This window comes from Leucopleurus acutus, assembly GCF_964270905.1.
Source record: "Leucopleurus acutus genome assembly, chromosome: 3".
Taxonomy (NCBI): Eukaryota; Metazoa; Chordata; class Mammalia; order Artiodactyla; family Delphinidae; genus Leucopleurus; species Leucopleurus acutus.
The window spans coordinates 90322115-90334611 of NC_139145.1; positions in this window are offsets into that span (position 1 = coordinate 90322115).

Genomic DNA, 12497 nt, shown 5'->3' on the forward strand with positions numbered 1-12497 from the left:
GAAATGAGAGAGAAGGAGAAGTTTAACACTAAAAATTATACAAGTAGATTAGAAGATAATTCAATTAACAAGTCTAAAGAAATAGTAAGTAGAGAATTTTTTTTTTTTTTTTTTTTTTTTTTTTTTTTTTTTGCGGTACGCAGGCCTCTCACTGTTGTGGCCTCTCCCGTTGCGGAGCACAGGCTCCGGACGCTCAGGCCCAGCGGCCATGGCTCACGGGCCCAGCCGCTCCGCGGCATGTAGGATCTTCCCGGACCGGGGCACGAACCCGCGTCCCCTGCATCGGCAGGCGGACTCTCAACCACTGCGCCACCCGGGAAACCCGAGAATGTATTTTTGAAGATAGGTTATAAATTCAGTTTTGTACTTGCTAAGAATGAGATTGTGCAGTGTTTTCAGGTTGCCCAGGTGGTTATGTTAAAGGGCAAGGATTATGAGTTTGGGACTTTGAAGACAAGCATAAAATAAAGACGTGGTTCTAAATTTCATAGACCTAAAAAAAAAAATCTGATGAAATCTATGGACCTTTATCTCAATGAGCATACACACTCATACATACACACCAAAAGTTTCATACCATTCCAGTGATATCTGATCATATGTGAAATAAGATCCATTGGATTACCAAAGGAAATATTTTAAGTTAAAAAAGAACACAATCTTAAATGGAACTTCAATCAAATATAGGATGGACCTCATGAGGTGGAAAGAGAGCAAAGAAAACAACAAAAAGAAAGGATAAATAGATAGAACTTAGTAAGAGTGGTACTGAAGAAAACAAAAAAGGCAAGAGTTTTAAATATTAGTGGGAAGTTCACCATTGCCAAATGCTATTCTGTAATCAAAGGTGAGAATTTAAAATGAGTCACTTTGCTGCACAGTATAAATTAACACAACATTGTAAATCAACTATATTTCCATAAAATTTAAAAAATAAAATAAAATAGGGTATGGGGTTATCAATTGTAATATTGTTAGTAATCTTAGTTTGGATAAAGTCTTTTGATTTGGTAGGAGAAGAGAACAAACTATAATGGATTGAAGCATGTATTTCTATCACAAAAGTTAAAAGATACTAATTGAATCTGTCCTCTTGTATTTGATACTTGAGTACTGTTAATGTACCATATTGTACTGTTAATATTATAATTCCTATTGAGTAGCAGGCATTACAATTGTGGACTAAACTCCCATAGCTTCCTTTGTAGTGAAACTGTCCCATTCATGGTTTCTGTAAAAGTAAACAATAATATACCAGGTGACCTCATCTTGGTCATAACTGACTGGAAGATTATCCCAGAATCTGAAGCCTAAGTATTCTTCTTGCTACTGCATTTGGTCAATAAATTGCCTTATTACTTAAATTATTTTAAGGGATTTCTCTGTACTTTGAAACTAAAGAAAAAACTACATCAAAATACCTGGTCTTGAAGGCCCCTGTATACTCCCCCAGAAATTCCACAATAAACTGCTGGGAAGAAAATAAGGAAAAAAATTAAAATTATAGGACTCTACACTCAACAATGGATGAATATCTGATATAATCAATCCCCATTTTCATTAATAGTGAATCCCACACTGCCCTGGCTTTAGGAATGGTTGACTCCTACCCACATCTCTGATTGAAGAGAAATTCAATAGTTCTAGTGAATAAATAGCTTGTCTACTGTTAAATTCATTTGTTATTCTTAACCATTTTCTTAACCACTTCATTTCTATTCAAAAAAGTTTGCACTTAGAAGTGCTCCATTTTCCTTTTTGTTTTATTCACTTACAGTTCAGCTTATTTTAATTATTTTTAAAACTATTTAGATATGCATTACTTCTTATTCTCTTACTTCCCTTCCCTTTCAACTCTTCTCTAGTTATTCCAAGAAGATCTTTGTCTACCTCTCCTTTTTTCTCCTTTTATCTTTATTCCACTTGTGAGTCAAAGAATGACCCCTCCCTTTAAGGACAATAAACATTAAGGAAAGCTAATGGGAAATATATATCAAGGAAAATGAAAGTCCTATATTTCAAGTGAATTTAGTCTTCAAGAAAAACATGTCACATTAAACTTGATAGACTTTGAAATTTCTTAGAATTTCCCATATGAATCTCCACAAACTTCTATGTACCTTTTTTATTCTCCTTTAATGAAATATTTTATCCTCCAAGAACTATAATTCATAGCAAATTTTTAAATTCCCATTCAAAATTTCTCCTTAGTATCATAATATTTTATCCATTAAATTACATTGAAAACATATCAGTTTTAGAAGCAACATGGGATAAAATTGGCATTTGTTTACTATACTCTGAAACATAATCAGTATTCAAAATATTGCTTCTGTGAATAATCCTTTTGACTTTTTAAAAAAGATCTTTTTTAAAATTGGAATCTTCCATTGTTATGAAACATTGAATAAATTAACAAGAAATGGAAATAAGAGTTTAAAAACAATCTTCAAAATAGGTCAATGAAAAAAAAAAAGATACCTGAAATTATATGAACTCACAATTTCCATTAGTAGATCTTTTCTTGGATAATCACCAGTTGGTTCATCAAAGTTAACGTTTTACCAGCAATGAGCAAGTTTCCCCCATGATTAGAAGCATCTAAATCTGAGCAGCACTCTGGCATAACTCTAAATTATATGCCATTTATTTAGCAGTTACTGTGTAATTAGTGTATCTTAATTTGAGCATTAAAAATGTATTGAGTTCTAGCATTTATAATTACAAGATCAATTTGTAGTTAACTGATTTCATTGCTAAGATTTTGTATCTGGAATATTTCTATGCACTTTCAAAATTGCCACCGTAGAGAATTTTGTGTTGGAGAGTACTTCAGTAAAAGTAAATCATTTGTATTTTATAGTTTAATATTAAATTATATTAAAACATTAATATTAAAACATTCAAACTACAAAACTCATGAAAGGACTAATCATACACTAGAAAGAAACTATTACATAGGCAATCATATATATGTTCATACATTTATGTATATACATATATCCACACATATACACACAAGCACACATATACACATATTGTCATAACAGGTTAAAATATCTGTTTAAGAAGAATAAAGCCTTTGTTATAGCTTAATTTGTATTCTTCCAAAACAAGGCATTTTGACCTGGTATGACTTTTTAGAAAAATCTTGTATTATGAACTCAGTAAGCAATGCTCTGAAAATACTCCTATGTATTTTCTCCTATGTTGTATATCTGTACTGGCAGAAACATTTAATCTCAAACTATGTAATTTCTTATGCCACTTAAACTTCAACATGACACGTGCTTCACTTTCTCCCAGAATCAAGCATAAACATGATTGACTTAGTAGATTGTGTCATGATATAGACACGTTTATTCTTTGATTAAGTTGATAAACTGAGTTTTCCAAGGGGGATAAAAAAGTTTCAAAATGCCATTGCTTGGAGTTGCAGAACATTACAGAGCTATTTAAGAGCATACATCTGGAGCACAGCACAATCTGCTATAAGAAAGCATAATTAGATACTTAGTTTGGTGTGCAAAATTTTGCATGAATGACCCGGTTAATTTCCCCCCCCCCAAAAAAATTCAAAGCCTCATCTTAAAAATGCAGCTTCAGCAAAGTTGACATACACTGTGTTTGGGATTTTAAATGAAGCACTGTGTTACCAGTTCAGGCATTAAAGAAGAAAGGATACAAGAACAGAAAACAAAAATTGGAAAAGGAAAGAAAGATTTAACTGGAGAGCTTGAAAACAAAATAAAAACAATAAATATATCTATGGAAAAATAAAATATTTAACATTTACCACCAAAGGTATATTTTTGGAAATTAATATAACATAAAATTGGAAATTTATATAATTAATATATCTTTGGAAATTAATATACTTCAATATTATTGATATACTTTATGAATATACAAGTATAATTAATATATACATTAATATAGTGTGAAATCTGAGGAAGACATTACAAATATGTATATTTCCCACAGCACTAGTGGTGGTATATATTTAAGTCATGGGCCAGTTGCTTTGTCTGCAGAGAGGTCCTTCACTTAGTTTCACTCACCTTTTCTGGGAAATGCTATTAATTGTTATTCTACCCTAAGAAGCAGCCATTTACTATGAAATTTATTATTTTTTGTTTTGCGGTACACGGGCCTCACACTGGTGTGGCCTCTCCCATTGCGGAGCACTGGCTCCGGATGCTCAGGCCCAGCGGCCATGGTTCACGGGCCCAGACGCTCCGCAGCATGTGAGGTCTTCCCGGACTGGGGAACGAACCCGTGTCCCCTGCATCGGCAGGCGGACTCTCAACCACTGCGACACCAGGGAAGCCCGAAATGATATATTTTTCCTGGAATTGTTCCAAGGTGGACACCTGTCACAATCTGGTCTATCCTATTCCCAGTTCTAAGAGTTTTTAAAAAATGGAATGGAGAGAAAGAAAAAATGAGATACACAGGGAGGAAGAAGAGGTAACAGGGAAAAAGGGAAGGAGGAAGGGAGAGCAGAAACAAGAGGGAAGAAGAGAGACAGAGACAGAGAGCCCTAGATACATGGAGAGATGGATCAAAAAAGAGAAGTCTGTCTTTAGTGCCAACAGTACAACATAAGGTGCCTCAGTGACTAATCTGCCAGCTGTACTAAAAAATAGAGGACACTTTCTGCAACATGAGTGAAGAATGAAGCAGAAATGCATAGACAAAAAAAAAAAAAAAAGGAAGAAATACTATCTTGATGAAATTTGATTACCTGGTTCCCAGTAGATTCTAATATGAATTATATTTTTGCTTTGGGTTCTTTGAGACATACTAAAATCTTTTCTACTCAAGATGGTTGAACAGGCTTCTGTTACTTGCAGTGCAAAGAATCCTCATTTGTGAAATAAAATTAGTTGAGAGAAGAGTGATAATTATAGAAAATGTTTTTTTAATGTAAAGTAATTTAGGCTTAAGGTTATAGTGAATAAAGCAACAATGAATTAGAAAGCACCAAATAGTTATGGTTTAAATATACTCATGTAAATATTTCATATTAAGAAAGATTTTACCTATGGAAGAAAACTATAGGCTAAGTCAAAAGCCTGGAGCAGACAATTATGTATTACAATCCAAAAAATGCGAATTTATGGTTGTTCATCTATCTATCACTACAGAGAACTCTTGTAAATAGAGTTGTTGTTGCAAATTATGGCCTGTCAAGAACTGGATTAGTGAGATTCAGCATTTTTCAATCCATTTTCTCATAATGACATCCCATCGACTTCCAATTGCAATCTGTAAGCGCTATCTATATTTGTTTAATATTAGTGGTATGGCACAATTTCATGTTGCAATAAAATTCTTTATTGATAACTTCTCCCAAAGAACTTTTTTTTTTTTTTTTTGGTGGTACACGGGCCTCGCACTGTTGTGGCCTCTCCCGTTGCGCAGTACAGGCTCTGGACGCGCAGGCTCAGCGGCCATGGCTCATGGGCCTAGCCGCTCCGTGGCATGTGGGATCTTCCCGGACCGGGGCATGAACCCATGTCCCCTGCATCGGCAGGTGGACTCTCAACCACTGCGCCACCAGGGAAGCCCCCAAAGAGCTTTTGAATAAGAAAAATTTTGATTAAGAGCCAAGGTCTCTGTTAAATGTCCCTATTAATAATACGCTGGAGGTGCTTTAAAGATGAATGTCAGTAGCCCTTTGGTCAACACCTCATCTTACAAATATCTGTGCCTAAACACACACAAAGACACACAAACATCAGCCAAGCACCAAGCCAGTAGTCAAATACCTGTCCTTAGTCACTGAAAAACAATGAAAAGATAGAGACGCAGTTTTTAAGGAATATACAACTTGTTATACGATGAAGAAATCAGTAAACTACTGACTGGCAATTATTAGAATATATCAGAGAAGCAATAAGAATGGCTCTTTTATTTTTGCTATGTTTTTGAGCTTGGTTGAATAGGTAAGAAAAAGGACACCTAATTTAATCTTTGTGCTTGCTTTAATAGTTGAGAAGGAAAAGCTGTCTAAATGTGGAATATTATTACTTCTATTATTTCTGTAATTTAGGAGGAAAGAGCAACAATCTACTCCCACATACCTCAATTATTCCCCTTTTCTTTCAGCATCCATATTTCTTATTTAGGTTAAATTTATAAAAGGCTGCAGAGAATTAATTGATCATTAAATGAATCTAAGTAATTTTTAATCAGTAAATGTAAATTCATTATCTCTATCTGCCTAGTTTACTGGCTTCAATATAAAGAATCCATCTTTATTAGAAATATGTTTTAAAGTGAACTTTATACTCTACCAACATCATTAATACTGCATCAAATCAAATGTAATAATATTTTCTCTCTCTTACTAGTTTCCCCTCACTTTTTTTCCTTTCCATAAGTGTGAACATTACTGCATACTAGGGACACCTCCATTCTTTTTTGTATGCTTTCCCCAAAGAGTTTATGTTATACCAAGCTTGAACTACCATATCAGTACAAATGACACAGATATACATCTGGAACATTCTCCTACTTTTACATTTCATTGTACAATTAGGGATATTCAACTTTGGGAATTACACAACTATAAAACACTTTAGAGAATGTATGCTTTAGTTCTTTTATATTATACAAGAGTAAATTATAATAAAATAACTTATATGATGTGATAAATGAGAAGTGGAAATCTGTGCTTCTGTTATGTCATTCATTTTAAAATTGGACAGTAAGTTACACAAAATAATAAAGTAATCCTACTGAGTATCATATATTTACAAGCAAAGAGATTAAATATCTTTTAAATTTTTAAAATCAATGTCAACTTTTAATTCACTCTTAGTAGTCTAAGATCTATACAATTTTTTTGTTGCTTGGAAATTATTTGAATATATAGAAATTTTCTGATTAGTGCAATGGAAACCCATAGTTGGAAATTAACCTGAAATTAGAAATAAAAATCAGACTACTTAAATCTATGGTAATATCTGCTAAAATCTGAAGAAAGGGTGAAATGAGTGGAATAATTAACATGATACTTCCCATAAAAGTCCAGGCTGAGAAAACTGCAGGAATGTATACAAGCTAAAATTTAATTCTTTCAACATATAAATTATTTTTCACATAGCCAGAATATCACTAATACCAAAATCTTACAAAAGTTATTAAAGTAGTAAAAATTAAATCTAATTTATTGAGGTTAACTTTATAAAATACTAACAAATATAATTCAGCAATATTTTACAGACAAGCGAATTTATCCCAGAAAGGCAAGAATAGATTATTTCTTCTAAATTCATGAATGCAGTTCAAATTATTAATGTAGAAAATGGGCAAACACAGTACAAAGACAGTTCACAAAAGAAAACAACAATTATGGGGGGGGAGGGAGAGAGATTCAGTAGACCTCTCTAGAAATCAATAAAATACATACTTAATAAAATAACATTTCACCTTCAATTAATTGCAGACTAAAATTATAATTAGTGACATTGAGAGCTCAGATAAACAGATACTTTATTTTCTTTTTTTGAGTTATTTTTCTATGTATATATTTTTTAATGAGTATTTTTTCTATTCATTTATTTTTTATTGAAGGATAGTTGATTTACAAAGTTGTGCCAATCTCTGCTGTACAGCAAAGTGACTCAGTTATACACATAGAGACATTCTTTTTTTATATTCTTTTCCATTATGGTTTATCCCAGGAGATTGGATATAGTTCCCTATGCTATATGTTAGGACCTTGTCATTTATCCATTCTAAATGTAATAGTTTGCAACTACCAACCTCAATTTCCCAGTCCATTCCTCTCCCTCCCCCACTCCCCCTTGGCAACCACAAATCTGTTCTCTATGTCCATGAGTCTGTTTCTGTTTTGTAGATAGGTTCATTTGTGCCATATTTTAGATTCCATATATAAGTAATATATGGTATTTGTCTTTCTCTTTCTGACTTCACTTAGTTTGATCACCTTTAGTTGCTTCCATGTTGCTGTAGATGGCATTATTTTGTTCTTTTTTATGGCTGAGTAGTATTCCATTGTACATATGTACCACATCTTCTTTATCCATTCATCTGTCAATGGACATTTAGACTGTTTCCATGTTTTGGCTATTGTGAATAGTGCTGCTATGAACATAGGGGTGCATGTATCTTTTTGAATTATAGTTTTGTCTGGGTATATTCCCAGGAGTGGGATTGCTGGATCATATGGTAATTCTATTTTTAGTTTTCTGAGGAACCTCATACTCTTCCACAGTGACTGTACCAACTTACATTCCCACCAACAGTGTAGGAGGGTTCCTTTTTCTCCATACCCTCTCTAGCATTTGTTATTAGTAGCCTTTTTAATGATGGCCATTCTGACTGGTGTGAGGTGGTAGCTCATTGTAGTTTTGATTTGCATTTTTAATGACTGTATTTTTAATTTACAAATTCTACTGCTAGAAATGTATCTTATGGAAGTAACTATTGATATACTCAAATATTTAAACCCAATAATATTTAAATCATTTAAAAATCATACAATAGAACATTGGTTAAATTGGTTAAATAAAATTGATAGCATACTTTATATAATTTAATGATGCTGTTTAAGAATAATGCACTAATCATTACAGTGTATTCAGTGAAAAATAAAATTAACTTATAAAGCCATATGCTTCCGTGTCTCCAAGGTATAGAGCTATATAATCCTGTGCGTGCACACACACACACACACACACACACACACACACACACACACACAAATGTTGGGGAAAAATTAAACATATGTGCATTATTCTGAGAAGTTTGTAAATTTCAACAGATTTTTAAAGGCAGTTATAATTTCCCAAACTTTAAAGAACATTATATGATAATCTGGATGGCCTTGCAATTTAGAGAATACTGGTAATTTTAAATTTCTTTTTATTGGATATCCAGTTAATTTTATAAATTAAATTAAATTCTTAATTTAAAATTAAGAATATATTATAATTATTAAAAGATGGCTTACAAAAACAGTCCATGCTTATTGGTACCAAATAGCACTAAAGATAAACTTTAGACTAATGCTAGAGCCTATTGTAAATGTTCCTTAACTATACAATCTTTTTTGTATTTACAAGTAACATTTTCAAAATTCATTAAAAACTTATTAAAACACATTTACTGATCCTTTTCTTATGGATTTTCTTGGAAGTACCCCAGATTGTGTTTTGATAATGATTAACATAAACTAGTGGTACATGATAGATTGTACAATTTGTTTTAGCCCAGTTCCCCTGAGAAGCCAAAACCAATACAAGATTAAATATGTTAGAATTTCATTAAAGGAAATGGCTATGTGAGAGAAAATAAAAAGGGAGCTGGACAGGCTGAGAGTGCAATGAAAGTCTGACCCTAAGTGCCAGAGAAGAAGAGAAAGTTGAGTGGAAACATCCTAGACTGTTGTGAAGTCTAATGCATTTTGGCAAACCCACTGGGAAGTCTTCAAGTCAAAGTTGGTCATTAGAGAAATTTGCTTGTACCTGAACCAGGTCTGCCCTAGTATCTCAATTGCACTGAGTCTTGGTTGGGAGAGACCATGCAATATGTCTACTTGCAAAACTGTGGTGATGGATTTCAAGGTGCAGCAGCTGGGCCATCCACTAATTATATTATCAAGGCTGCCACAATTAGTATATCTTAAAACTTACTTTTAAATTATTAATATAGCATTATATATTTATTTCCATTAAGTTTTCTATATTTATTTTATATAATTTTTGTTTCTATATATTTATTCATTGATATATATCTAAATATACACATATATAAATAAATGCATGCATAATATGCATGTACAAAACATAGAAACAAATAATTATATACATAGAAATATAAACATTGATATTAAAAATATATGTATATAGAACATTTACTTAATTTCTGCCTGAAATCTTAAAAGAGCAGTATATCATTATATATGACTAATTACAGGTTTTGGGATATAAAAACATTTTATATACTGTGTAAAATTCAAAATAGCTAAAATGGTTATTATCTCGCATACTTTAGAAATTAAGTTTCTACTGAGAAAATAATTGATTATAAAGATCAGATGTATAAGAAATAGAAAAGGGGAGGTGGACAAGATGATGGAGTAGGCAGACCTTGTACTTACCTCCCCCCATGGACACAACAAAATTACAACTATTTAGAGAGCAATAATCTATGAAAATTACCTAAAGACTAACAGAAAAGAATTCTACAGCTAAGCACAACATAAAGAAGGGACCACAAGAAGAGTAGGAGGGGTGAAGATGTGGTCTAGTCCGGACCCATACCCTTGGGTCAGTGGCTCAGAAACTGGAAGAATATCACAGTCATAGAAGCCTCCCACCAAGGAGTGAGGGGGTCCAAGCCCCACATCCAGCTCCCCAACCTGGGTAACTCTTGCACTGGGAAGAGAAGCCCTATAATATCTGGCTTTGAAAACCAGTGGGGTTTATGTTCCGGAGAGCCAGAGGGCTGTAGGAAACAGAAGGGTGCACATTACTCTGAAACACTCCAGCACAGAGTCAATAACTTGAAAGAAGTCTAGGTCAGTCCCACTTACTGATCTTGGAGAGTCTCCTATGGAAGAAGGAGACAATTGAAAAATTCCCTGAGGATGGAGATACAGGCAGAAGTCCATATTCTGGAGCTTGTTCTACTGTGATAACACTGGCACTGAGAAGCACCACTTGGAAATCCTTCTTCTAGCCTATTAGCCTTGGGGGCTTACTGTTCACCATTGGGCTGGCAACAGCCACAATCCCCAGGAAGCTGTGAAGACAGCTGTGAGTGTCCCAGCCCCACTCTCAAGGGGGCTGGCACCAGCCCTGAGACCCACCAGTCCATGCAGACAGTACGTGGGCATATGGCTCTGTCCTCCAGTGGATGGACACCAGCCCCAAGCCTCTGCAGGCTGCATAGAGAGCCATGTGGAGACCTGGTCCTACCCACCATTGAGCCAGTAGCAGCCCCACAGCCCCTGTGCTGTGTAACCAACTGCATGGGAAACATTCCCCACCCTCTAGTGGGCTCACAGTCACCACCCAAGGGACAGCCTTGCAACCAACTGGGTCTGGGCCCAGACCTGCTAATAGGACTCCCACAATAGTTAACCCTGCCACAACATAATGGTGCATGTAACCCGCATAGCGGGCATACCTAGAGAATACAGCTCTGGTGAACAGAGGGTATACTATTGAGCCCTATAGGATGTCTCCTACATCAGGTCATTTCTCTAAGATCAGGAAATATAACCAACTGACCTAACACATAGAAATAAACACAGAACATTAGGCAAAATGAGAAAACAGAAGAATGTGTTCCAAACTAAGAAGCAAGGCAAAATTTCAGATAAAGAACTAAATGAAGTGGAGATAAGCAATCTACCTGATAAAGAGTTAAAGGTAATGATCATAAAGATGTTCACTGAACTTGAGAGAACAATGGATGAATACTATGAGAATTTCAACAAAGAGAAAATTTGAAGTAGAACCAAACAGAGCTGAAGAATAAAATAACTAAAATAAAAATACACTAGGAGAAATTAATAGGTTAGATCTCACAGAGGAGCAAATCAGCGACCTGGAAGAGAGAGTAGTTGAAATCACCTAAGCTGAACAGAAAAAAGAAAATAATAATTTTAAAAAGTAAGAATAGTTTAAGATTCATCTGGGACATTAATGGTACTAACATTCACATTACAGGAGTCCCAGAAGGAAAAGAAAGAGAGAAAGTGACAGAGAAATTATTTGAAGAAATAATAATGGAAAGTTTCCTTAACCTGATGAAAGAAACAGATATCTAGGTCCAGGAAGAACAGAGTCCCAAAAAAATGAACCTGAAGAGGTCCACACCAAGACACATTGTAATTAAAATAGAAAAAATTAAAGATAAAGATTCTAAATGTAGCAAGCGAAACTAGTTACATAAAAGAGAACTTTCAGCTGACTTCTCAGTGGAAACTTAGCAGGCCAAAAGGGAGTGGCACAATACATGCAAAGTGATGAAAGAAAAAACTTATGAACAAGAATGCACTACCTGGCAAGGTTATTATTCAGATCTGAAAGAAACATAAAGAGTTTTAAAGACAAATAAAAGCTGAAAGAGTTCATCACCACTAAACCAACTTTACAAGAAATGATAAAGGATCTTTTCTAAGGAAAACAGAAGAAAAAAAAATACAACTATAAATATAAAAGTTATGAAAGGAAAATTCTCATTGGTAAAGGCAAATATACAGTAAAGGCAGTAGATGTAAATCTAATAGGAAGATTAAAAGACAAATGTAGTAAAATCATCTATATCCAAAATAAGTAGTTAAGAGACACAAAACAAAAAAATGTAAAATATGACATCAAAAATATTAAATGTGGGAGGAGTAAAATATAGTGTTGTTAGAACACATTCAAATTTAAGAGATCATCAACTTAAAGTAATCACACATATATAAGACGCTATATCTAAATTTAATGTTAACTACAAACCAAAAA